Source organism: Pleurodeles waltl, chromosome 1_1 (genome assembly GCF_031143425.1).
Source record: "Pleurodeles waltl isolate 20211129_DDA chromosome 1_1, aPleWal1.hap1.20221129, whole genome shotgun sequence".
In the NCBI taxonomy this organism is placed as follows: Eukaryota; Metazoa; Chordata; class Amphibia; order Caudata; family Salamandridae; genus Pleurodeles; species Pleurodeles waltl.
In genome coordinates, this window is record NC_090436.1 from 952,828,412 (window position 1) to 952,854,903 (window position 26,492).

Consider the following 26,492-nt stretch of genomic DNA (forward strand, 5'->3'; position numbering starts at 1 on the left):
ATGCGGTTCTGCACCAGAAGTGACATGTCCAGGTCCATATAGTGACACCCATGCACACAACACTTGTTGCTTTCTTTCAACTCCAGCAGATATGGATCCAGAGCTACACCAAGTCTCTTTGACACTGTTCGTAGTTATTTCCAAAACATTTTCACAATTGTTGCAGTGTGCTACAGCTATATCTGTCAGTCTACAGGTTTTAAGCCTTGTAGGAATGTGACAAACAAAATGTCTGTGCCTGTAGTGTGGGATTGGACCACAACTCCTAAGACCTGCAGCGACTGGGTTGTAATGCATTTGAGGGCTATTCAAGAGTGCAAGCCAAAGCTCTGTCACCTCCTGATCTTTTTAAGCCACCGAGTAGATACCCGTCACACTTCCAGAGCCATTCCAATAAAAGGTCCAAGTCTTTGGGTAAATCGAAGTAAAAGTTTGACTGTGTCCTCTCCTGAGAGCCATTGTAATCCTCCGCTGTTCCTGAAGTTGTTTTGCGAAGCTAGTTCCTGATCCTACCCTGTCTACCCAAGTTTCCCTGGGCCACTCATCAATAAATCCATGACTTTTTGCATGAAGTGTTACACATTTGTAGCATATTATGGCTCCCTCTGGGTTGAGTATGGGCCCCAAGGAGCTGAGAGGCCTCCTGTCTGGACCTAGCCTGCAGAACCCTCCCAACGTGCCAGTTGGGAACTCTGGATCCGCTCCTAGGTCTGCACTAGGTTCGGTACTGAAGCCCAACACAGTGCCACACCGACCATGCCTGCAGGCCCCTGCCATTAAGCTAAATTTGCAATCCTGATCTTGAATACAAATCGATTAATTTGGGAAGAAGTTTTGTCATATACTAATCTTGCATTTCAGTCCTTGAATGCCTCTTGCCTTCTAGGGCATTAGACCCACTCCTTGTGGGGCTCACTTACCAAGGTTTTGCTGATTGACCCAGAGAAGGCTTGTGCAAGATTTTTGGGGCGACTTCAAGGCTAGTCTGATGGACATAACCCTTAACTGCTCTCTTCTGTTTGGTGATAAGGCAGATTCAGCACTGGCTGCTTAATAGCTTTTCTTTTCTTTCTTTATACAGTAGGCGGTGGCAAAATCACCTTGGTAAGAACGACACCGGAAGGTCAGGAGAGAGAAAGTCATGAGAGAGAGAGAGCCTACAAATTCATACTCCTATAGTGCTTCAACAAAAAAAGTAGCTATGAAAACATAAGTAGTGAAAGGACACACCTGCTTGAACCAATGTCTAGGGGAGGACCAAACACAAGAAGAGGAAGTTTAAGTACACTCAGTGACCAAAGAGAAGCAAGCCAAATGAGTGACAGTTGAGTCAACCAGTGGTAGGCAATGGGTGAGATCTAAGCCATCTTAAGCCAACAAAATATCTTTCAAGAGACAATGCTAGCATTGCCTCAGGCGAGATTTAAAAATGTGAAATGTTGGTCTAGTATGTACACTGGGTAAGTGACATTTTCCGTTCGATGGCATGTGTAGCTACAGATACACATGCTGTGTATAGACTAGTAAGCAGTTCTCTCCCCAAAAGCGGTGGCTCAGCCTGTAGGAGTTGAAGTTGTTTGAAACAATGTTCATAGTACTGCTTGACCTACTGTGGCTTGTTGTGCCGTTAACACATCTACACAGTAGTGTTTGGTAAATGTATGAGGCGTAGACCATGTAGCTGCTTTACATATTTCGGTCATTGGAATATTTCCTAGAAAGGCCATGGTAGCACCTTTCTTTTCTGGTTGAGTGTGCCTTTGGTGTAATAGGCAGTTCTCTTTTTGCTTTAAGATAACAGATTTGAATGCACTTAACTATCCATCTAGCAATGCCTTGTTTAGAAATTGGATTTCCTGTATGAGGTTTTTGAAAAGCAATAAATAATTGTTTTGTTTTTCGAATAAGTTTTGTTCTGTCAATGTAGTACATTAACGCTCTTTTGATGTCTAATGTATGTAGTGCTCTTTCAGCTACAGAATCTGGCTGTGGAAAGAACACTGGTAATTCTACTGTTTGATTCAAGTGGAACGGTGATATGACTTTTGGTAGAAATTTAGGATTTGTCCGTAGAACTACTTTATGCTTGTGTATTTGAATAAATGGTTCCTGTATGGTAAAAGCTTGAATCTCACTTACTCTTCTTAGAGATGTAATGGCAATTAAAAATGCAACTTTCCATGTTAAGTATTGTATTTCACAAGAGTGCATGGGCTCAAAAGGTGGACCCATGAGTCGTGTTAAGACAATGTTGAGGTTCCATGAAGGAACTGGTGGTGTTCTTGGTGGTATAATTCTCTTTAGGCCCTCCATAAACGCTTTTATGACTGGTATCCTAAATAGTGACGTTGAGTGCGTAATTTGAAGGTAAGCTGAAATTGCGGTAAGATGTATTTTAATGGAAGAAAAAGCTAGCTTTAACTTTTGCAAATGCAGTAAGTATTTTACAATGTCTTTGGCAGATGCGTGTAAGGGTTGAATTTGATTATTATGGCAGTAATAAACAAATCTTTTCCACTTATTTGCATAGCAATGTCTAGTGGTAGGTTTCCTAGCTTGTTTTATGACCTCCATACATTCCGGTGTGAGGTCTAAGTGTCCAAACTCTAGGACTTCAGGAGCCAAATTGCTAGATTCAGCGATGCTGGTTTTGGGTGTCTGATCTGCTGTTTGTTGCGTTAACAGATCTGGTCTGTTTGGTAGTTTGACATGAGGCACTACTGAGAGGTCTAGTAGTATTGTGTACCAGGGTTGTCTTGCCCATGTTGGCGCTATTAGTATGAGTTTGAGTCTGTTTTGACTCAACTTGTTTACTAGATATGGAAGGAGTGGGAGAGGGGGAAAAGCGTAAGCAAATATCCCTGACCAACTCATCCATAACGCATTGCCCTGAGACTGATCTTGTGGGTACCTGGATGCGAAGTTTTGGCATTTTGCGTTTTCCTTTGTTGCAAATAGATCTATTTGTGGTGTTCCCCAACTCTGGAAGTAAATGTTCAGTATTTGGGGGTGAATCTCCCATTCGTGGATCTGTTGGTGATCCCGAGAGAGATTGTCTGCTAACTGATTCTGAATTCCTGGAATAAATTGTGCTATTAGGCGAATGTGGTTGTGAATCGCCCAATGCCATATTCTTTGTGCCAGGAGGCACAACTGTGTTGAGTGTGTCCCTCCCCGTTTGTTTAGGTAATACATCGTTGTCATGTTGTCTGTTTTGACAAGAATGTGTTTGTGGCTTATTATGGGTTGAAAAGCTTTTAGCGCTAGAAATACTGCCAATAGTTCTAAGTGATTTATGTGAAACTGTTTTTGCTGAGTGTTCCATTGTCCTTGGATGCTGTGTTGATTGAGGTGTGCTCCCCACCCTATCATGGAGGCATCTGTGGTTATTACATATTGTGGCACTGGGTCTTGGAAAGGCCGCCCTTGGTTTAAATTTATACTGTTCCACCATTAAAGCGAGATGTATGTTTGGCGGTCTACCAACACCAGGTCTAGAAGTTGACCCTGTGCCTGTGACCATTGTGATGCTAGGCACTGCTGTAAGGGCCGTATGTGTAACCTTGCGTTTGGGACAATGGCTATGCATGAGGACATCATGCCTAGGAGTTTCATCACCGTCTTGACTTGTATTTTTTGTTTTGGATACATGGTCTGTATTAAATGGTGAAATGCCTGAACCCTTTGTGGGCGTGGCAATCCCTTTTGCTGTGTTGATTGTCGCCCCTAAGTATTGCTGTGTTTGACACGGCAGAAGGTGTGACTTTGTGTAGTTGATTGAGAAACCTAGTTTGTGGAGGGTTTCTATGACATACTTTGTGTGTTGTGAACACCGTTCTAGCGTGTTTGTTTTGATTAACCAATCGTCTAGGTACGGGAACACATGTATTTGCTGCCTCCTGATATGTGCAGCTTCGACTGCTAGGCATTTTGTAAAAACTCTTGGCGCAGTTGTTATTCCGAATGGCAACACCTTGAATTGGTAGTGTACCCCTTGGAATACAAACCTTAAGTACTTTCTGTGGGAAGGATGTATCGGTATATGGAAATATGCATCCTTTAGGTCTAGTGTTGTCATGTAGTCTTGTTGTTTGAGCAGTGGGATTACGTCCTGTAATGTCACCATGTGAAAGTGATCTGATTTGATGTAGGTATTTAATGTTCGGAGATCTAATATAGGTCTCAGACTTTTGTCTTTTTTGGGTATGAGAAAGTACAGAGAGTAAACTGCTGTTCCTTTCTGTTGGTTTGGTACTAATTCTATTGCCTCTTTCTGTAGCAACGACTGAACTTCTAGTCCTAGAAGATCTATATGTTGTTTTGACATATTGTGTGTTTTCGGTGGGACGTTTGGAGGGAATTTGAGAAATTCTATGCAATAACCATGCTGGATAATTGCCAGTACCCAAGTATCTGTTATTTCCTCCCAATGTTTGTAAAAATTGCTTAGTCTCCCCCCACAGGTGTTGTGTTGGGGATGTGTGACTTGTAAGTCACTGCTTATTTTGAGGAGTTTTGGGACTGTGGAACTTTCCTCTATTTTTTTGGAACTGTCCCCCTCTATATTGTCCCCGGAAACTTCCACGCAGATATTGGCTCTAAGTGGGCCTTGTTTGTGAGGTCGTGGGTTCTGTGCTTTGCCCTCGAAACCCCCCTCGAAACTGTGTTTTTCGAAATGTGCCTCTGCTCTGCGGGGAGTAGAGTGCGCCCATGGCTTTGGCCGAGTCAGTGTCTTTCTTAAGTTTTTCGATAGCAGTGTCCACCTCCGGCCCAAACAACTGCTGTCCGTTAAATGGCATATTCAGCACAGCTTGCTGTATTTCTGGTTTAAATCCTGATGTACGCAGCCATGCATGTCTCCTGATTGTTACTGCTGTGTTGACAGTTCTAGCCGCTGTCTCTGCAGCATCCATAGCTGACCGTATCTGATTGTTGGAGATACTCTGTCCTTCTTCTACTACTTGCTGTGCTCTTTTCTGGAACTCCTTGGGCAAATGTTCTATAAAATGTTGCATTTCGTCCCAATGAGCCCTATCGTATCTGGCCAACAAAGCCTGTGAATTTGCAATACGCCACTGGTTTGCTGCCTGTGCCGCCACCCTTTTGCCTGCTGCGTCGAATTTGCGACTTTCCTTATCTGGAGGTGGTGCATCTCCTGAAGTATCTGAGTTTGCTCTTTTGCGAGCTGCCCCTACTACAACTGAGTCCGGTGTTAGCTGTTGTGTGATGTACACTGGGTCTGTTTGTGTCGGTTTATATTTTTTCTCCACTCTTGGAGTAATGGCCCTTCCTTTTACAGGCTCCTCAAACACTTGTTTGGAGTGTTTTAGCATCCCGGGTAGCATGGGAAGACTCTAGTACTGGCTGTGTGTGGACGACAGTGTATTAAATAGAAAGTCGTCTTCAATGGGCTCTGCATGTAGGCTGACATTATGAAATGCCGCTGCCCTCGACACCACTTGTGCGTAGGCTGTACTATCTACTGGTGGCGACGGTCTAGCTGGATAACAGTCAGGACTATTATCTGACACTGGTGCATCATAAAGGTCCCATGCGTCAGGGTCATCTTGACTCATCCCTGTGTGGGTCGGTGATTGCATCATAGGTGGAGTGGCTACCGGTGATGGTTGCGGAGAGCGTTGTGGAGATGGTGGCGGGGTTACTTGTTTAGCCACCTTTGCCTGTGGCTGCTTGTCTTTCTCCTGGAAGGCAAGTTTGCGTTTCATCCTAATAGGAGGGAGAGTGCTGATCTTTCCCGTATCTTTTTGGATGTGGAGCCGTCTTTGGTGTAGTCTGGCTCCATTGCCTCTAATTCCTGTCCAAATCTATATATTTTCATTTGTGAGGAAAGTCCTTGTTCCTCTGTGTAGGAACTTGATTTCGGTTCCGAAGCCGGATGTTTCGGTATCAAAACCTTTTCGGCTACCTTTTTCGGTTCCGACGAAACCTTTTTTGTTTTCGGCGTCGTTGTGTCTCGGTGCCGACTCATTTCGGTGCCGCTGTCTCGATACCGAACTTGCTCGGAGCCGCTATCTCGGGCCCGAGATTGCTGTGTGGCGGTATCTCGACCGGAGTCGGATGACTTCAACACCAGCGTGCCCTTTTTCGGTGCCGATGTTCGTTCACCTATTTTCCGGGTTAAGCCATGGCCTGGTGGCGGTGGCGTCCCCTGGGCTTTTGTGCTCTTTTCGTGAGTTTTATGTTTCGACGTCTTACTCACGGTTTTCGGCGTTTCCTCAGGATCGATCTCATCCAAGTCCGATTCCTGGATGGAGAAGGTTTCTTCCTCCTCCTCGAAACGCCCTTGTCCTGTCTGCGCCGACGCCATTTCCAGTCTTCTTGCCCTTCGGTCTCTTAGTGTCTTCCTGGACCGAAACGCTTGACAGGCTTCACAAGTATCTTCCTTGTGTTCCGGCGACAAACACAAGTTACAGACCAGATGCTGATCTGTATATGGATACTTGTTATGGCATTTTGGGCAGAAGTGGAATGGGGTCCGTTCCATGAGCCTTGAAGAGACACGTGGCTGGGCCGACCAGGCCCCGACGGGGGATCGAAAAAACCCCGAAGGGCCACCGGAGCTCTTCAAAAGTCGGTGTCGATCTGTTGTAACTAACCCGATACCGAACGCAAACAATACTGACGATTTTTCCGAGATTCTAACTAACTTTCCGACCATAAACACAGAGCGAAAAGGAACATGTCCGAACCCGATGGCGGGAAAAAAAACAATCTAAGATGGAGTCGACACCCATGCGCAATGGAGCCGAAATGGGAGGAGTCCCTCGATCTCGTGATTCAAAGACTTCTTCGAAGAAAAACAACTTGTAACACTCCGAGCCCAACACCAGATGGCGGGATGTGCACAGCATGTGTATGTGTGTATATATGTATATATATATATAAGGAATGGTGCCAGCAGACTTAATCATTGCGGGATGTGCACAGCATGTGTGTGTATGTGTGTATATATATGTGTATGTATGTATATATATATATATATATATATATATCATTGCTGCCACAGCCAGAAAGAGGGCTGATATACCAACAACATCCGTATCACCTCTGGATAAGGAAAGCAAAAAGATGGATGTGTTTTGGGAGTAAATTTTAAAGAGGCGTAGCAAGTCAATGGAAAATAGCCAACTCAAATGCTCTGCTCAGCAGATAAGTATACCAACACTGCGGTAAGATGGCAGATCTAATGAAGCCCTGCTGGAACAATATTGCAAGAGGGCAGCATCTGACAGAATAGTGGGGTAACGTTTAAATTGTTTTCTTAAAGTCTGCATTGGATGTAGCAGACACAGCTAGTAGACAAATATCAGTGGGGACACCCCAAGATGTCCTACCTGGCTAAGGGTGTCCGGTTTTGACCTCAGAGGTACAGACAAATGTAATAAGTATGCCTTTCAATGAGTAACAGCTCTTTTGGAAGTATGATGGATGTGACCCTTCAGCAATTCACGAAGGATAATGATACTGCAGAGTCCATGAGATCCATGCATTTCAGGGAACACACAAGAGAGGGTCATAACATCTGTGAGAAGACATGCAGGCAGAGGAATGTTTTTCAAGTACATCCTCGCAGCAAGTGTTTCAGGGCACATGTCGAACACAAACGCCAGGACAACAGCACAGTACTAAACACCACTACGCAAGCCCTTTCAGGAACGTGGAAGAGGTCGAGCACTGCCACAAAGAGCGACCTCCCTCCAGCAAGTGACTCATCACACAATCAACCCCTCTCACCCACACCTGTAGGAGGAAGAATAAAAAACTTCTCTCATAGGGATATCCATTTATAGTCATAACCACTGAATAGTTCCGCCTGCCTGCGGATACCGTGGAGCACTTTTTCCAATATAACATCTTAAGTGTTCATGTTCGCCTTACTTCAGGAAGGCCCGCAAAGTCACTTAAGAATGTCAATATGCATTCTAGAGTAAAGGCTACAGTGTCCAAAATTCTTTATCCAGTTTGCTTTAAACTGGACAAAGTTAAGGCACATGCATTCAAATGCATGAATGATTTGAAAATTTATCAGAAAAAATCCTTCACAAACATTTTTATATCGCAAAACAATGGAGTGCAGGGCAGTGTAGCCCTAAGGCTGCCATTATCAATGAAGAAAAAGGACTGAGTTTAAGAACAGCCAGTCCTCCAGTATCCCATCATGCCTAGAGAGAGGCAGTTACCTCAGTTTTTTCCGGCTCCTGCTGACAGGACCCTGGAGCATTGAGCTCAACCTTTTTTAGGTTTTTTCTTAAAACATTTGGTGAAAATCTCAGTGACAACTGTTACACACAATGTCATTTGACTTTCTTTCTTGATTTGTCTCTTTCTGACTGGAATTAAGGCATTTTTCCCCAGTAAAAATGCCTTCTCTATTTGACAAATGCCCATGATGTGGCTGAAAAAAGAGGCCAAAACAGACTCTCAGGATGTCTCATCGGCCTGCCGTCTTCACGCATTCCTGCCTCATGTAATATCTGCAAGTCATTTTCCAGACGTACCCTGCGTGACTGGGAGAAGATTCGCCTTCAAGGGAGAGCAGAGATGCCTACTTTCAAATCCCCATTGTAAAAAAGCATCTGAAGTTTCTGACATTTGTTGCGGGACAAGATCTCTTCCAATACACCGTCCTTCCATTTGGTCTCAAGTCTGCACCCAGAACTTTCTCCAAATGCATGGCTGTGGTGGCAGCACATCTTTGAAGACACCGAATCTTAATCTACCCATTTCCGGACGACTGGCTAATCAAGGCAGCCACGCGTGCAGAAGCCCAACTGCCCTTCGAATGAAAATGTAATCTCCTTTATCAGCTAGGGCTTCATGTCAACTATCTCAAGTCAACAACCGTTCCTGTCCAGAAACTGCACTACTTAGGAGCTACTATGTACACACTACAGGCAAAAGTGTGTCCTTCGGAGGAACAACGCTTATCCATTCTCCAGAAGTGTCATGCACTCCAAACTATGCATCACCCAACAGTGTGCACAGTCTCCGCACTTCTAGTTTCTATGGCCTCCTGCACCATTCTGACTCCCAGCGCTCACCTCCACATGTGACCTCTTCAGGAGTGCCTGGAGGACCAATGGAATCAACTGTCTGGAAATTGGGAAGACTGAATTTTTCCGTCCACCCATGCAAACAGATCCCTCGCTTGGTGGTGTTCTCCAACCAATCTCCTATAAGGGATGCCTTTCTGTCCACAGCCTCCAGCACAGACTATCGTGACAGATGCCTCTCTCCTCCAATGAGGAGCCCATGTGGGTTATCTACAAACACAAGGCCTCTGGTCTTCCAAGGAGACGTCCTACCATATCAGTCTCCTCGAGCTCCGTGCGATGCGCCGAACTCTCAAGGCATTTCTCCCGTCCTTTACCACAGACACCCTGCTTGTCCAGATAGACATTCCAACCCCCTGAACAAGCTGGGGGGAACCATATCCAGAGTCTTGTCTCAAGAGTCTCAGACAATGTGGCATTGGCTCATATTGAGGAGGTTGAACATAGTATCAACTCACCTTCCAGGTGCTCAGAATGTACAAGGAGATGCCCTCAGCAGAGTTCTCGGAGAGAACCACAAGTGGGTGCTCAACGAAGATGTTGTTCAAGATACCATCTGTTTGTGGGGCACACCTTCTATTGACCTCTTCGCCACAGAGGAAAACAGAAAATCCTGTTATGTCAACACTAGGTTTTACCATCTAGAATCGTTGGGGAATGCTCTGTGGATAGGCTGGTCCAATAAATTCTGTATGCCTTTACACCAATTCCACTGATCCCAGCAGTCCTTCTCAAACTTTCACTGACTTCAGCCAGAATGATCCTCATTGCACCAGAGTGGCCAAGGCAGGGTTGGTTCCCGGACCTCCTTCACCGGTCGCTCCGATCACATCTCAGGCTGCCATGCGGGCCAGACCTAATGAAATTCGGAGGGCAGATGAGACACCCAATCTCTCCTCTTTGAGTTTGGCAGCATGGCTCCTGAGTTAGTACAGTATGGACACCTAAATCTTCCACAGGATTGTGTGGAAATCCTAAAAGAGGCGAAACTGACATCCACCTGTACAGCATACTCTTACAAATGGAAGAGATTCTGCATCTTGTGTTCCTCCAAAATGATAGACCCTACATCTTGCCAGGAAGATGTCATTCTTCCATACTTGTTATACCTGGCTAAGTCTGGTCTGCAGCTCTCTTCAATTAGGGTCCATCTGGCAGGTCTGACTGCTTACAGAAAAGGTCCTTTGCAAACCTCTTTCTTTAGGATACCAGTCAAAGATTTCTTAGAAGGATTAAAGAAGGTTTTTCCTCCAGTTAGGTGCCCTTCTCCACCATGGGAGCTTAATGTGGTCCTTTCTCGCCTCATGCAAAATCCACTTGAGCCCATACACAAAGCATCTCTCTAAAACCTAAGTTGGAAAACTGCTTTCCTTGTGGCAAACACGAAGGGTTAGCTAGATTGAGGCTCTCTGTGCTCACGAGCCTTACATGGTATTCCACTCCACCAAGGTAGTGATGCAAACACATCCTAAATTCCTGCCTAAGGTTATCTCTGACTTTAATGTCAACCAGTCAATTTCCTTGCCAACTTTTTCAAACCCCATCTACTCCAGCAGACCGGTCTCTCCACTTTCTAGACATAAAGAGGGTTTTAAAATTCTACTTAGATAAGACCAGCTCTCTTCGAAAATCTCCACAATGGTTTGTTAATTATGGTCCAGTTTGAACCAGTCTGGCCACCTCCAATCACTCACTCTAGATGGATTGTCTCCTGTATTCTATTTTGCTACTTGTAAAGAAATGGCTCCCTGTTGCAGTTACCCCCCACTTTTTGCCTGAGACTGATGCTGACTTGACTGAGAAGTGTGCTGGGACCCTGCTAACCAGGCCCCCAGCACCAGTGTTCTTTCACCTAAAATGTACCGTTGTCTCCACAATTGGCACAACCCTGGCACCCAGGTAAGTCCCTTGTAACTGGTACCCCTGGTACCAAGGGCCCTGATGCCAGGGAAGGTCTCTAAGGGTTGCAGCCTGTCTTATGCCACCCTAGGGACCCCTCACTCAGTACAGACACACTGCTTGCCAGCTTGTGTGTGCTGGTGGGGAGAAAATGACTAAGTCAACATGGCACTCCCCTCAGGGTGCCGTGCCAACCTCACACTGCCTGTGGCATAGGTAAGTCACCCCTCTAGCAGGCCTCACAGCCCTAAGGCAGGGTGCACTATACCACAGGTGAGGGCATAGGTGCATGAGCACTATGCCCCTACAGTGTCTAAGCAAAACCTTAGACGCTGTAAGTACAGGGTAGCCATAAGAGTATATGGTCTGGGAGTCTGTCAAAAACGAACTCCACAGCTCCATAATGGCTACACTGAATACTGGGAAGTTTAGTATCAAACTTCTCAGAATAATACACCCACACTGATGCCAGTGTTGGATTTATTAAAAAATGCACACAGAGTGCATCTTAGAGATGCACCCTGTATTTTACCCAATTGTTCAGTGCAGGACTGACTGGTCTGTGCCAGCCTGCTGCTGAGAGACGAGTTTCTGACCCCATGTTGTGAGGGCCTTTGTGCTCTCTGAGGACAGAAACAAAAGCCTGCTCTGGGTGGAGGTGCTGAACACCTCCCCCTTGCAGGGACTGTAACACCTAGCAGTGAGCCTCAAAGGCTCAGGCTTCGTGTTACAATGCCCCAGGGCACTCCAGCTAGTGGAGATGCCCGCCCCCTGGACACAGCCCCCACTTTTGGCGGCAAGTCCAGGAGAGATAATGAGAAAAACAAGGAGGAGTCACTGGAGAGTCAGGACAGCCCCTAAGGTGTCCTGAGCTGAGGTGACTGACTTTTAGAAATCCTCCATCTTGCAGATGGAGAATTCCCCCAATAGGATTAGGGATGTACCCCCCTCCCCTCAGGGAGGAGGCACAAAGAGGGTGTAGCCACCCTCAGGGCTAGTAGCCATTGGCTACTAACCCCCACAGACCTAAACACACCCCTAAATTGAGTATTTAGGGGCTCCCAGAACACAGCAAGACAGATTCCTGCAACCTAAGAAGAAGAGGACTGCTAAGCTGAAAAACCCTGCAGAGAAGACGGAGACACCAACTGCTTTGGCCCCAGCTCTACCGGCCTGTCTCCCCACTTCTAAAAGACACTGCTCCAGCGACGCTTTCCCCAGGACCAGCGACCTCTGAATCCTCAGAGGACTGCCCTGCTCTAGAAGGACCAAGAAACTCCTGAGGACAGCGGCTCTGTTCACCCAAGACTGCAACTTTGTTTCCAAAGAAGCAACTTCAAGACAACTGCGTTTCCTGCCGGAAGCGTGAGACTTGTAACTCTGCACCCGACGCCCTCGGCTCGACTTGTGGAGAAACAACACTTCAGGGAGGACTCCCCAGCGACTCCGAGACTGTGAGTAACCAAAGTTGCCCCCCCTGAGCCCCCATATCGACGCCTGCAGAGGGAATCCCGAGGCTCCCCCTGACCACGACTGCCTGACTCCCAGATCCCGATGCCTGGAAAAGACCCTGCACCCGCAGCCCCCAGGACCTGAAGGATCGGAACTCCAGTGCAGGAGTGACCCCCAGGAGGCCCTCTCCCTTGCCCAGGTGGTGGCTACCCCGAGGAGCCCCCCCCCCCTTGCCTGCCTGCATCGCTGAAGAGACCCCTTGGTCTCCCATTGATTCCAATTGAAAACCCGACGTGTGTTTGCACACTGCACCCGGCTGCCCCGTGCTGCTGAGGGTGTACTTCTTGTGCTAACTTGTGCGCCCCCCCCGCCACCACCGGTGCCCTACAAAACCCCCCTGGTCTGCCCTCCGAAGACACGGGTACTTACCTGCTGGCAGACTGGAACCGGGGCACCCCCTTCTCCATTGAAGCCTATGTTTTGGGGTCCACTTTGAACTCTGCACCTGACCGGCCCTGAGCTGCTGGTGTGGTAACTTTGGGGTTGCTCTGAACCCCCAACGGTCGGCTACCTTGGACCCAAACCTGAACCCCGTAGGTGGTTTACTTACCTGCAAGAACTAACAATTACTTACCTCACCTAGGAACTGTGAAAATTGCACTAAGTGTCTAGTTTTAAAATAGCTATATGTGTTTTATTTGAAAAGTATATATGCTATTGTGATTATTCAAAGTTCCTAAAGTACTTACCTGCAATACCTTTCATGCAAAGTATTACATGTAGAATTTGAACCTGTGGTTCTTAAAATAAACTAAGAAAAGAGATTTTTCTATACAAAAACCTATTGGCCTGGAATTGTCTGAGTGTGTTCCTCATTTATTGCCTGTGTGTATGTACAACAAATCCTTAACACTACTCCTTTGATAAGCCTACTGCTCGACCTCACTACCACAAAAATAGAGCATTAGTATTATCTCTTTTTGCCACTAGCTTACCTCTAAGGGGAACCCTTGGACTCTGTGCATACTATTCCTTACTTTGAAATAGTGCACACAGAGCCAACTTCCTACACTACTAATAAATCCCTTGCTGGCAGACCAAGAGCACATTCTACCAGAGGCAAGTCTGCAACAACTTCCTTAATGAGGAATGTTCCCTTTCCAGACATCTGTAGACCTGCGACTTGGCGGTCCATTCACACGTTCACTAAACATTACTGTCTTGACTCTGACGCTAGGACAAATGCTCAAGTAGGACAGGCTTCTCTCAGGAACCTCTTTGCTTGACGGTGTATTTCATTATTGTTCTTGCTATTCGATTTAGCGCTTAGGACTTTACATGGAAACCCCATACGAGAGAAGGAATAGTTTCTTACCTGTAACTCTAGTTCTCTCGTAGGGGTATTTCCATGATAGTCATAAGCAATCCACCCTCACCCCAGGTGGAGTAGACAAAATAATCTCTCAGGCTTATTACTCTCAGCTAGGACTGCCTACAAAAAACTGATGTAACTGCCTCTTTCTAGTCATGATGGGATACTGGAGGGCTGTTCTTAAGTCGGCCTCCTTTTTCTTCATTGATAATGGCAGCCTATGGGCTACACTGCCCTGCACTCCATTGTTTTGCAATATAAAAAGGTTTGTGAAGGACTTTTTTCTGCTAAATTTTCAAATCATTCATGCATTTGAATGCATGTGCCTTAACTTTGTCCTTTTCAAAGAAAACTGGATGAAGAATTTTGGACACTGTAGCCTTTCCTCTAGGCTGCATATGGATATTCTTAAGTGACTTTGCAAGCCTTCCTGAAGTAAGGCGAGCATGAACACTTATGTTATATTGGAAAAAGTGCTCTGGGGTCCCTGCGGGCGGTTTTTAACACTTAGGACTATCATGGAAATATCCCTACGAGAGAACTGGAGTTACAGGTAAACTATTCCTTCCTGTAAGAGTGGCTGAAAGTGACCTTAGACAAATGGAAATTAAAAATACGATTTGTATACTGCATAGAACTAAACCACCAGCAAGGGAACCAAAGAATGTGGTCCAACAAAAAAAGTAAAAAGCCTATCTACTGCAAGAAGTTTTGCTACAAAAGAAGGCAATAGGAAAAGTACACAGGAATGAGATCAACCAGGGAAGCCACTTGGCCTATTTCCTAATACCAAAGCAGGATGTACCTTCGTCCTATCTTAGACCGTCGCTTTGTAAACCAGTTCATATAAAGACTGAAAAATTCAAATTGACAGCTCTGCAAGATGTTATACCTCAGCTGCAAGAAGGGGACTATATGGCAACAGTAGATTTAAAGGATACTTATCTTCACATCCCAATTAATCAGACACAAAAGAGATTTGTTTTATGGTGGACAGAACACACTGTCAATGCAGAGCGCTGGCCCTCAGAATAAAATCTGCACCAAAATTGTTTACAGAGTGCCTGGCATCTCCAAAACCAGAACAAGAAAAGATCCTCTTGGGAGCAAGAAACAACTCAACAGAAGCAAGTTATCCTTGCAAAAAGAGTATAGTGACAACACTTCAGGAAACTCTCCCTTACCAGAAGGGTTGATCTCTCACATAGAGGATTGGTGGGGGGAATACTGGGGAAGGTGGCCTCCTGCATTCACCTCATACTGTATATAAGGTTACGTATGAAACCAATCCAGGCGTGGGTACAAAGCCAATGGTCACAAGCCACAGGCAATTGGGAAATCTAGTGGTTCTCACACAAGGTACAAGAGGAGATGGTGTGGTGGAACAGAACACAAGGACACATTTATACACCAACTCCCACAGTAACCAGTACCACAGACACCTCACATATGAGTTGGGGGGCTCATATGGAGAGACTGTCAGGAATTTGGAAGGAATAGGAAGCAGTACAACGTATCAATGTACTGGGACAACAAACTGTTCCTAGCCTTAAAAGCCTTTCGGAAACCTATGTGGGGTTAATCATTACTAGTTCAAACAGGATATTATTGTTCTATTGTCGATCTCAATAAACTGGGAGGATACAATCCTTTTGTACTATCAAAACTAGCTCAGGAAATCTGGAAATAGGCCATACAGAAACAAACATTACAGCATTTCTCCTTCCGGGGAAAGACCATATTGAGGTTAACAACCTTAGCAGGCAAGCATTCTCCTCTTGAGTGGAAACTCACAAACGGTACTCAGACATTCAAACAGTGGGGAATACCAGAAATACAGTATCAGAAAATGAAAAATGCCAATTCTAGGTACCCAGATACTCACACTGCCAAACCCTGGGGAAGGCTCTGTCAAACTGGTCAGGGATATTTGCTTATGCTTCTCACCGATCCCTCTGCACCACACAAAGTAATCTGCAAATGCAACCAGTCTTAAATCACATTGATACTCGTCGTCCCACAATGGGCGAAGCAAGCTTGGTTCTGTGACCTAATAGGCTTCCCCCCCCCCACCCCACCCCAAAACACAAACTTTGTTCGCATTTTGATGAATTTCCATGTCGATTATATAGACAGGTATGTTGGTGTACATAATAGGTACATAATGCAGTCTATATGGCTTATACAGTAAAGATATCCAGACCACCATCAGTACAACCTAACTGCTATAATGTGTAAAACCATCCCATTACCACTCACCTTCAGAAGCCAACTTCTGCCAATCTGATTGGTGACTAAACTAAATGTGGTTTGCAATTCCTGTTACACCCACGGATATGTAATCCGTGTTTAAGACAGTACTTGCATTCAAGTCAAGGTCTATGTAGGGATAACTATGTAGTAATGGCTTACTGATGTTTGGGGGTGGGGGGGTAGTGAAGAATCCCGGGCCTGGGAAGACTAACAGTTCGGGGTGTAGACCATATGATAGGCATAGGGTGGATCATAAAAGGGATAGCTGCCCTCAGTGGTCTAATTCCTCTCTCACTCTGCGCCCGAAATGACTCCACTCCTATGATATTGGTTTCTGTCGTAGCCCTCTATATTTTTGGCATGGAGCACCAGGCTCTCAGCCAGGCCCCAGTGCAGCGCCTCTTCTCTCCAGGAAATAATTGGAGGAACCCTGGGTGACTTCCAACACCTGGTTCACTGCCGCTTCACTAAAAACATAGCCAGGTCCACAAAGCGTGAAGTCACTTAAGAGCCTCTGGGTGTAGGGCATAAACCTAATAGAGAGTGATCTGGTCTTTGCCCCATAGCAATGCCTGTGAGATCTGTTAATGATGCCCCTATGTCGGCCAGTACTGTGAGAGGAAAACGCACGACCAAATCATATGGATGAGTTTGGCATTGTGAGTATGACATCAAGGGCATTGGGCCGAAGCAGAGGGGTATATTGTGTTGAGTCTGTGGTGTAAGATATGCTCGATAAAAGAGGAAGAATTGAATCAACTTAAATCTATAATTGCGGGGTGCCTTTTTTTTTTTTTTTTTTTTTTTTTTTTTTTTTTTTAGTACTGCAGAAGAAAGGTCCATTCCCTAAGTGTGAAGTCAGTGGCCCAATTTGTTTTAAGCAAGTCAAACAGTGTTGAGATGCGCATGCGGTCCCCCGATACAGCCATCTGGTAAGGTGCCTACTGTTGCCCACTGTATGAAGGGCCTGAAGGAGTTAGTGTTACCAGTTCTGAGTTATCTGGTGCCTAGCATTTGCGAACATAGGATAGTATTTTAGCATGGGTCAAGAAGGTCTCCGGGAACCATTGAGCCTGTGCAAAGTCTGAATGCGGCATTAGCATATAGTCTTCAAACAGGTTTCCCAAGGATAGGCTCCGACGTAATGGACATATTGCAGAACAGTACACAGAGATTACCAGGACAGCAAGATCTACTATCTCTGCAAAGGTGGAGAATTATCCATCGAGAACGGAAAACCTAGAGTTTAGCAGCTTGGTTCCTCAAGATTTGGAGTTTGGGCACCTAGCTCTGCCAGAAAATATAATGGCGATTCTCAGAGAAGCAAGAAGGCAGTTCAGTGTTCAGCTTTCATTCAGATGCCGACACCTTGTTTATGAAAAGACTTCCTAGTTTTCTTTGCTTAAATGTTTTTCATATGGTTGGCCCCGTTGCTAAAGTTTATACACTGGGGAAGTGAATGTCATCTTGAATAGGAGAAGGCCCCTTGTCAGAGCCATACAATTGGCACGGCATGACCAAATCTATACTGGCATACCACACCAGCATATACCATAGAAATACATAGATAAAACTAGTACAAAGGTTACACTGTCTGTGCTACACAGTAGCATCAATTGTTGCAAAGCAATTTGACTAAGCAGACAGTCTAGCCAATAACCCCCACCCCTATGTGTGAACCATTGTAGCATTGATGCTTCCTTCTACACATAAAACACCACACAGATCTTCCTAGATCAAACTCTTTACTTTTACTTAATCATAAGCAAACCAGTTCACTGTTGTGGGGATGACAGCCCTAACTAAATTGGTGATGCTGCCATGCATCTTGTGTTGCTTCACCAAACCGCTGCTCATTATTCCCACACCTGTCTTTGAAGACCTCAGCATCCAATTAAATTACCTTATTTACAGAGACAGTGTTTCATAGGGAAAGCAAACATTTCCATTTCATCATGGATTTTGAGTTATCATATAGTGGCACAGATCCAGAGATCTGGAGAGCTACGGGCAGGTTGCAAAGTATATCTACATCTTAGGCAAGTATTTAACTCTGTTTTGTGAACTTGGACTATATGGGGGAGGCTGGGATGTCTTGATTTGTGTTATTGTTTAATTTACTAGCTTGTAAAGGCAAAAAAATATATTAATAGCATGGATTAAACAGAGTTCTTTAATCTCCACTCACCTCCCCCAAGGCTCACCAGTGCCCAGGAACAACATCAGGTGCTCTGCGGTCTCTATATAGACAGCCTCACCAATCTACGTTTTGATTGGGCCTGGGGTATGATGCCAGACTCTAATCCACTTACGTACGCTAATGAATGTGACCTCCCTCGCTTTGTTCATCAGCAAATTTTAATCTTCTAACACTGTTTGGTTTCTGCTCTCCTGGGCTTTGTTTTTGATTAGGAATCCTCTGTTGCCCTTTTAGTAACCCATGATTTCTCGAACTTAAGTCATTTCCAGGATGTTACCTTCCAATAAATCCTGCAAAAGTGGTGCCCTTCTGATGCAAAGGGGTTGTACATTTCCAATCGCTGTTTACTCATGTTTCTGAATTTGTTGTAAAGTCTCGAGAGGCAATGGTGTACCGATGCCAGTCAGTCTCACTGGAAAATAACCGCCCCACCTCTGGTTATATCTTATAGGTGGGAGGCCTGATTAAAAATAATCTATTGGGGTGGCGTAGAGATGTGTGTCCCACTAACCTCTTGTGACTAGCTCAGTTAGTCCTCCTATTTGGAACCTTGTCAGTGCTGCTTTTTTTTCTTGGGCCTGGTTGATTTAGCACTGAATAAACCTTATTTGAGCATGTCTGATCCTGCAAATTTTAAGAATTTATCTTTGCTTCCTTATGCGCCAAATTATTGGAGAAATCAGCTAGATGCCAACTTCAGAACTTTTGTTGAAGACAACCTGCTGTTCTATTTCTCGCCGACTTGGTTTCACCTGTCCTAGCCCACCACGGACAGCTAACAAACGATTGGGCATCTTAGTGATTGAGTTAGATATCTACTGCTGTTGGCCAAGGCTTTGGAATCACAAATGTATTAGTTCTGTCACCAGCCTTCGATATTGGCCCCCAGATATTACTTCACTTACTCCCAAACACCACTCTGTGGACACAGTGGAAGTCAGAGATTGCTGGGCAATGCCACTGCTAATAATTGAAACCTTAAACATAGCATTACATTTATGGGAGAAATCCTTAAACCAGCTTCGATCTGTTGGAGCTCTGATTCTGATTTTCTTAGTTTCCCATGTGGTAGCTGATTCTTTAGCACGTACTGGTTTTGCATATAAGTTTACCTTTTGTATACATGGCTGATAAGATTATGATGACCACCCACTGCCTTTTCTTCATTCAGTTTTCAGGGCTCTCTAAAAAAAAAAAAAAAAAAAAAAAAAAAGAAATCCTCAAACGTCATCATTTATGAAAAGTGGCTGCTAGATCTATTTTTGGACTGCTCAAATTTGATTCTTTCTTGGGCAGACTTTGAAAATCTGCATTAGTTGCCCATAAAAGATGAATTTGTTTAAAGTTTTGAACACTGCACTTTAAATTTCTGTTTTCTGCTTACTTCAAGTGTTTGGCTAAATGCTGCTGTTCTTAAGCCTTGCTTGGCTTTATCTAAACGTGTTGCTTACAAACCTATGCTCTTTATTTGGGGCTAAAAGCCCTTTAAGATGTTGTTTTAAACGTTTGGAATAAACTCCCTCTTGACCTGAAAAATGTATTGAATCTGCTTTCATTTAAAGAACTAGACAGAATATCTGGGCTTTTTGTTGTACCCGTTAGATGGTTATGTTGGCACCAAGGGAACCTTTTTGTGATAAATGTATGTGCTGTACAAATAACCTCTGACATAGGTAGTTAATAAAGATAACCGATTTACCAACTTGTCATCTGTCCTGTTGGCAGTTTCATTTTTTGATGCCTTAAAACTTGCACCGAAGAGGTGTTTGCCTCTATTCTTCAGTCTTTCTTGCAACTCTTCCAGCACCAGTGTCTGTCCTTCTGACCCACCTGCATCCCGGCACACCCAAACTTAAAAACCTAGACCTCTTGATCCCCCACACATAATGCTTTAGCTCAGGACAGAGGATTAGCGCACTTGTGTTGACATTAAGCTTCTCATAATATGGAGGGCATGTCCCCTGTGAGCCCTTTCACTTTGGGTTAAAATCAACACAGTGATAGTCGTTTATAGAACACTGAAAGGGTAAGGATGAATACACCCTTTCAAGAAAAGGGGCATAGTCGCATACATGTCCTCAGCTATCCAGGGTATCTGTTGCTCAAAACACCATGAATTCATACCCCTCAACCCTGTAACTGAAGGAAGTTCCTCCTTCACGTTAGTCCTGAGGGCGGCTGAAGTTCTCTACCTCCAGCTCCCCACCTTGGAGGTTAAGACCAAAGTTCTCCGGCCAGGGCAAACCAATACTGAGCTCCTGCTGCCTTTTAATGAAGCCGTTACCCATACTTAGGAACATAGGTCAAGCCCTTTTCTGGTCCCCCTGTAAATTGCCAGATAGTACAGCGCCTTCGCCCTGCCCCTGATGTTCCTGTTTTTTTGACTGATCCCCCTCTCCATGAGGTTAGTGGTGCAAGCCTTCACCAGTCTGAAAAAACAGAATGCGTCCTAACTACTTCACCAGTATATGGAATCTGAGTGAATACCTTTGGGAAGAAGATATTTTCTTCCACAAGTTTAGATCTCCAGTCAGTCAATCCTAGTTTCTTTTTGGGCTGACATTATCACTCCGTAATTCTGTCACTTGAGTCCTTCCAGGTGCCCTTGAAGACCTTTGTCCTGTACTTACGCAGGCCATACAAGATCACTTTGATGCTGCTTAATTTTACAATCCGTTGTGGCCTGGATACCATGAATTCCATTAGATGTTGCATGCCTCGCATTAGTCGCCATGCCTGGATGAGTGGATTGGTTTTTTTGTGTGATGTCCAGTCATGCCTTAAGGATATCCCCTTTGAGACTCCTTTTTTGATGATAAAACTCTGCTCTGCATTGCTTCGAAGAAAGCAGGGGCATAGTTTACTCCTTGCGTTGGTCTGCTTCGCTATGCCAGCTGCCTCAGCCCCTTAGATTCTTCCAGAGTCCAGCTGAGGTGCCCCATGCAGAAGCCACTTCAACCCCAGCACGATTCCCAGCCTTTTCGTGGCCAAGGATGGCGCACACACAGGGAATGCATGAAAGTCCATCCACTGCTTATCCCCCCACCGCATGCCCAACCAATAACTTTTACTCGGATAGCAAGCCCTAAAAATGGCCAGGGGAGACCTGCAACCTGAACATCTCATGGATGACCATCCTTCTGTCTTACAGCTGGAAGTGCAAGCAGTTTTGACTAAAGGGGTTATCAAGCGGGTGCTCGTATCAGGAATGAGTTGTGGCTGAAACTCCTGCAACTTCTGCCTAGTGTTGAAAGCCTTCCTGCCATCAATCAAGGGAAAGTTGATGCAGGTGCTCATGGACAACACCACCTAAATGTGATCTGTAACAAACTGGGTGGTGTTGTGGATCTTGTGCCAGGAGGCTTTGCATCTCCTTAAACAGCTGGACCATCAAGTAATCTTCCTGTTGGTGAACTACCTGGCAGAATCTTTCAACACCAGGGTCTACTGTGCCACTTGTGGTCTGCTAGGTCGAGATGGCTGTTACACCACCCGAGGGTGTAAGATCTCTTCAACACATTAGGAAGAGTCTTGGGGACACATCGGGAGACTCCCTTTGCCACCGTTGAACGCCCAGTGTTAGCAGTTCTGTATGTTGGAGTTCCCAAGGTGCATATTGGCCCAGCAGGTGAGCAGGCTGCAAGCTTTGTGGCAACGCACCACACACTACCTTCTTCGCAGTAAACTAGTTCTGTGGACATGGGTGGTGTTCCTTCAAAAAGTAATGACACCATTCCACGTCCATCAATCTATGACATTATTGGTGCTGTATCTCTCCTCTCCAAAGAGGAAGAGCAACTCCCATCACCTAGACCCCAAGATGCACTGAGATTTTACATTTATCATATCAAACACCGAATGGACTATTGGCGCTTTGAGTGTTAGCATGCTAAGTTCCTGTCCTTTACATGTGTAAGACAGCCTTGTGGGTGTCTCTCCATGTGTTCACAAGGCACTACTGTCTGGACAGGGGATCGCTTAGTGGGTATTTTCTCCCACTTTGGCCTACAGGACTTTTTACTTTGAGCCAATTCACAGACCTGCCTCTGAATAGGTATTGCTTTACAGTCTATACAAAAGGTGAGGAATCAGCAGTTGGAGATGATCAGACGAACAAGTTACCTACCTATTGTAATGCTTTGTTGGATGGCATGTGTAGCTGTAGATTCACATGCTGTGCATAAGCTTGCCATGTATTGTTGGGTTCTGAGTAGTACAACTTATTTTTGTTCGAGTCACGGGATCAAGTGACTCAGCCTCTTGGTAATACTGCGCATGGGCATTGAGTTCTTTGTTTGTTTTTCTCCGTCTGGTTCGGATGTGTGTTCCTCTCGCTCAGATCTCTGCTCCAAACAGTCTAAAACAGTATTCGTTCCGTCTTACTATCATCAGTCGGTATTGTTTCCGGACACGTACTCTTTAATAATTCAACTTTTGGTTCCTTTTCCCTACTCTGTTTCCAAAAGGGTCGATAAATTAGAATCAAAGGCCCTCTCGGGCCCTCTTCAGGCCTACTTCTTCCATGTGGTATTGAACAATGCTGCCTTAATGGAACGTACTCCTTTTGATTTTTACCCTCCATGCCATTCAAAGTTTCTACACACCGACCATCATCAGGTGTGTAATTTGTGTCTTTCACCAGACCACAATGCCCAGACCTGCGAAGCTTGACGTTCCTTTCTGTCAAAGGAGACTCTAAGAAATCTGACCACTCATCGAGTGGAAATGGTGTCTCGACATCCAGATGATACACTGGACATCTTCGGAGCTGAGCATGCACAAGAAGACTTGGAACAAGAGGAGGGGGGGGGGGGGGGGTCTTCTCCATTCAGGAGTCCGACTCTGATGTGCAGTCAGACATCGAAAATCAACCATTGCAGCCAGCACAAACTAAGTAAAAAGCCCCCTTTCCCATAGGACAAAACCATCACAAAAGAGGTCACTGGTCTGCCACTGCCTTCCAGCCATGGTCAGAGCAGAGAAACTTATTTGGATGCCTCACATACCAGCCTGGCACCAAAAAAAGTCAAAGATAAATATTTGGCATCGACCTCCAGTACCTCCATTTCGGCACCGACATGCCTCAGTGCCAAACACTTCAGGACCAAAAAGAGACCACAGTCAGCTAATATTTCAGCACAGACAAAATGTCCATCCCAAAAAATAACTTTGGAACTGAAAACATCATAGAAGACTTTCAGTAACTCTCGACAGAGTATAACCACCCCTGCATCACAGGTGGAACCAATTTTAGAAGGTATGGATGCTAGGCAGTGCCGACTTTGTGAGTGTAACAAGGAACAGGACATCCCCTCCGCCACCTCTAAAGTGGAAATTCACTTTTCAAGAGTCTTAATTCTTCTACACCTCCAAAGAAAACCACCAAAGAAAATACTACTTTTCATATTCCTTCATCTCCACCTTTACCTACTTCTCCACAACATACTCCTCAACCAACATTTCCCCCTCATTTAGGGTTCACTCCACCTTGTTCACCACTGGGTGGGTCTCAAGATATAGGGGATACATTTGACGAACCGGACCCATGGGATGTATACGATCCAGATCCTATTACACCAAATGATCCTGATCTTTACCCCGCTAGACCTTTACCACTAGAGGATTCCACACCATACCAACATACATCATAGAGCAGCAGCGTTTCATAATGTGCACATTTACAATGAGCCATTAGAGGAAGATTTTTTATTTGACACCCTTGATACAACACAGTCAGTTCCTTCCAATGCTCCCAGGCATGTTCAGACACGCAGAAGAAATATGTAAAGAGCCTGTTAGTGCAAGGGGTTATCACTCCTAGAGTTAATTAAAAAAATATATATAAAAATATACAAGGCTGCACCCACTGATCCTTTATGTATAAAAACACAAATTCCTCCAGACTCTATTGTTGCATCTACTGCATGCAAAAGGGCAAATAGCCAGTCAACAGGAGCCACACCTCCTCCTGATAAAGAAAGTAAAAAAAGTAGATACAGTAGGAAAAACAGTGGAAGCTCAAGCAGACCAATCATTGGCAAATTGTTAATGCTCAAGCTTTCTTATGTAGACACAACTGAGCTCGCTGGAATGCTATGGAGGAACTCTTGCAATACCAGAAGAACATTGTAAAAGAGGGGTAGAAATTGTAAATGAGGGACAAACAATTTCCAATAACTCCATTTGCTGTGCTACACAGTAATAATAAGTGTCATCCTAAGGCGCCATGCCTGGCTGAGATGTTCAGGGTTTAAACAGGAGGTACAGCAGGCAGTTTTAAATATGCCTTTTGATAAAGGGCATTTATTTGGTCCACAAGTGGATACCACACTTGAAAAATTTAATAAAGACAATCAGACTGCCTAAGCTATTGTGTGTGTGGGGGGGGGCTTACAAGCCAGCACACATGGGGTTAATTTTTGTCGTGCTGGGTTTACCAGAGGACTTAGGTCATCATTTCAAGAACATGCCGCAAATTAAACTAAACCCCCTCTCAATACACCTGAGGTTACTTTAGAGGATCATATAGAGGAAACAATAAGGGAAGATGACAACCGTCTACATCTAGAGGTGCCTCATCCATCACTAAACAATGACTTACCACAAACAATACTAGCACACACCACTCTTATAGGAGGAAGGCTACAACTTTTTTACCCCAATGCACCCAAATTACCACAGATAAATGGGTACTTCAAATTATCCAAAATGGTTATTGTCTGGAGCGCATTTCCACTCCACAAAATATAGCCCCTCGTACCCAGAGACTGTCAAAGATCTAACTCTTAAAGAGGAAGCTATAGAACTAGTACCATTGCAATACAGAGGAACAGGAGTTTACTCCCTGTGTTTTCTAATTCCCAAAAAAGACAGGTCTCTCGGACCAATATCAGGTCACTCATCAGAATGTTATTGCTCTATTACAACTAGGAGACTTCAGGACAGTGTTAGATCTAAAGGATGCTTATTTTCACATTCCCATTCACCTTGCACACCGCAAATACTGAAGATCTGTAGTGGCAGGAAAACATTACCAATTCAAAGTCACATCTGCTCCCAGAGTGGTCACAAAATGCCTTGCAGTGGTTGCAGCACATTTCAGAAGAAAACAAATTCACATTTTCCCTTATTTGGGCTATTGGCTCATCAAAGCCAATTCATTTGCTCAGTGTCTAAAATATACTCAAACTACAATTAGTCTCCTACATTCTCTAGGGTTCACCATAAACTATGTCAAATCTCGTCTGCAAACTTTCCAAATACAACCATATCTTGGGCTATCCTAAATACCTAACTAGGAATATCCTTTCCCAAACAAAACGGGTTCAACGCTTTTCGGACATGAATTGCAACATTAAAACAGAACCAAACAAACACAGTAAGAACTGTTATGAAACTGTTAGGAATTATGGCATCTTGTATTGCCATAGTGCCTCATGCCAGACTTCATATGAGTCCTCTTCAACAATGTTTCTCTAGTCCGTGATCTCAGGCACAGGGTCAAATGGAAGATCCAGCACCAAATGTAACGCTCTACACTAGTGAAATATCATAAACCTTATGAGGGGGTGGCCCATTGTAGACTCTGAGGGATCTGTTTTGAGAGTGATCGGAGGCACAAACAGTGGTTGGGAAGCCTAGCTCCTCAACCTAACAATTCAGGGGATATGGGACAATGCTCATTGGTCTCTTCAGATCAATTACCTGACCTACAAGCAGTATTCTTGGCGATGACTGCCATGTACTATCTTCAAAAACAGTGGGGGGCACACAATCTCAACTGTCCCACCTAGCGCAAACAATATAGAAATGGGCGATTAGTCACCATATTCAGAGTGGCACAACATCTCCCAGGGCAGACAACCACTTAGCAGACCTACTAAGTAGGATGCATAAACAAACACACAAGTGGGAACTCCACCCACAAGTCCCTCAACAGTACTTTAAAAAAAAACTGGGGAACTCCTCAAATAGATCTGTTTGCAACATATCAAAACAAAAAATGTGAAAAGTTTGCCTCCAGGTACTCACACCCTCAGTCCAAGGGCAATGCTCTATGGATGAGTTGGTCAGTGATATTTGCTTACGCTTATCCCCCTCTCCCACTTTTACCATTCCTAGTCCAGAAGATAAAACGCACTTCCCTCGTCATGATCTTAGTGGCCCCTACATGGGCACGTCAACCATGGTACACAGCACTTTTGGAACTCTGTTGTTCCTCATCAAAAACGTCCCAACAGAT

General features: G+C 44.8%; 1 protein-coding gene across 2 annotated transcripts in view; it reads left to right on the forward strand.

Annotated features, from left to right (window-relative positions):
- UBE2D3 (ubiquitin conjugating enzyme E2 D3) overlaps positions 1 to 26,492 on the forward strand; it is a 160,166-nt gene that overhangs the window by 116,859 nt on the left and 16,815 nt on the right. The window lies entirely within an intron of this gene.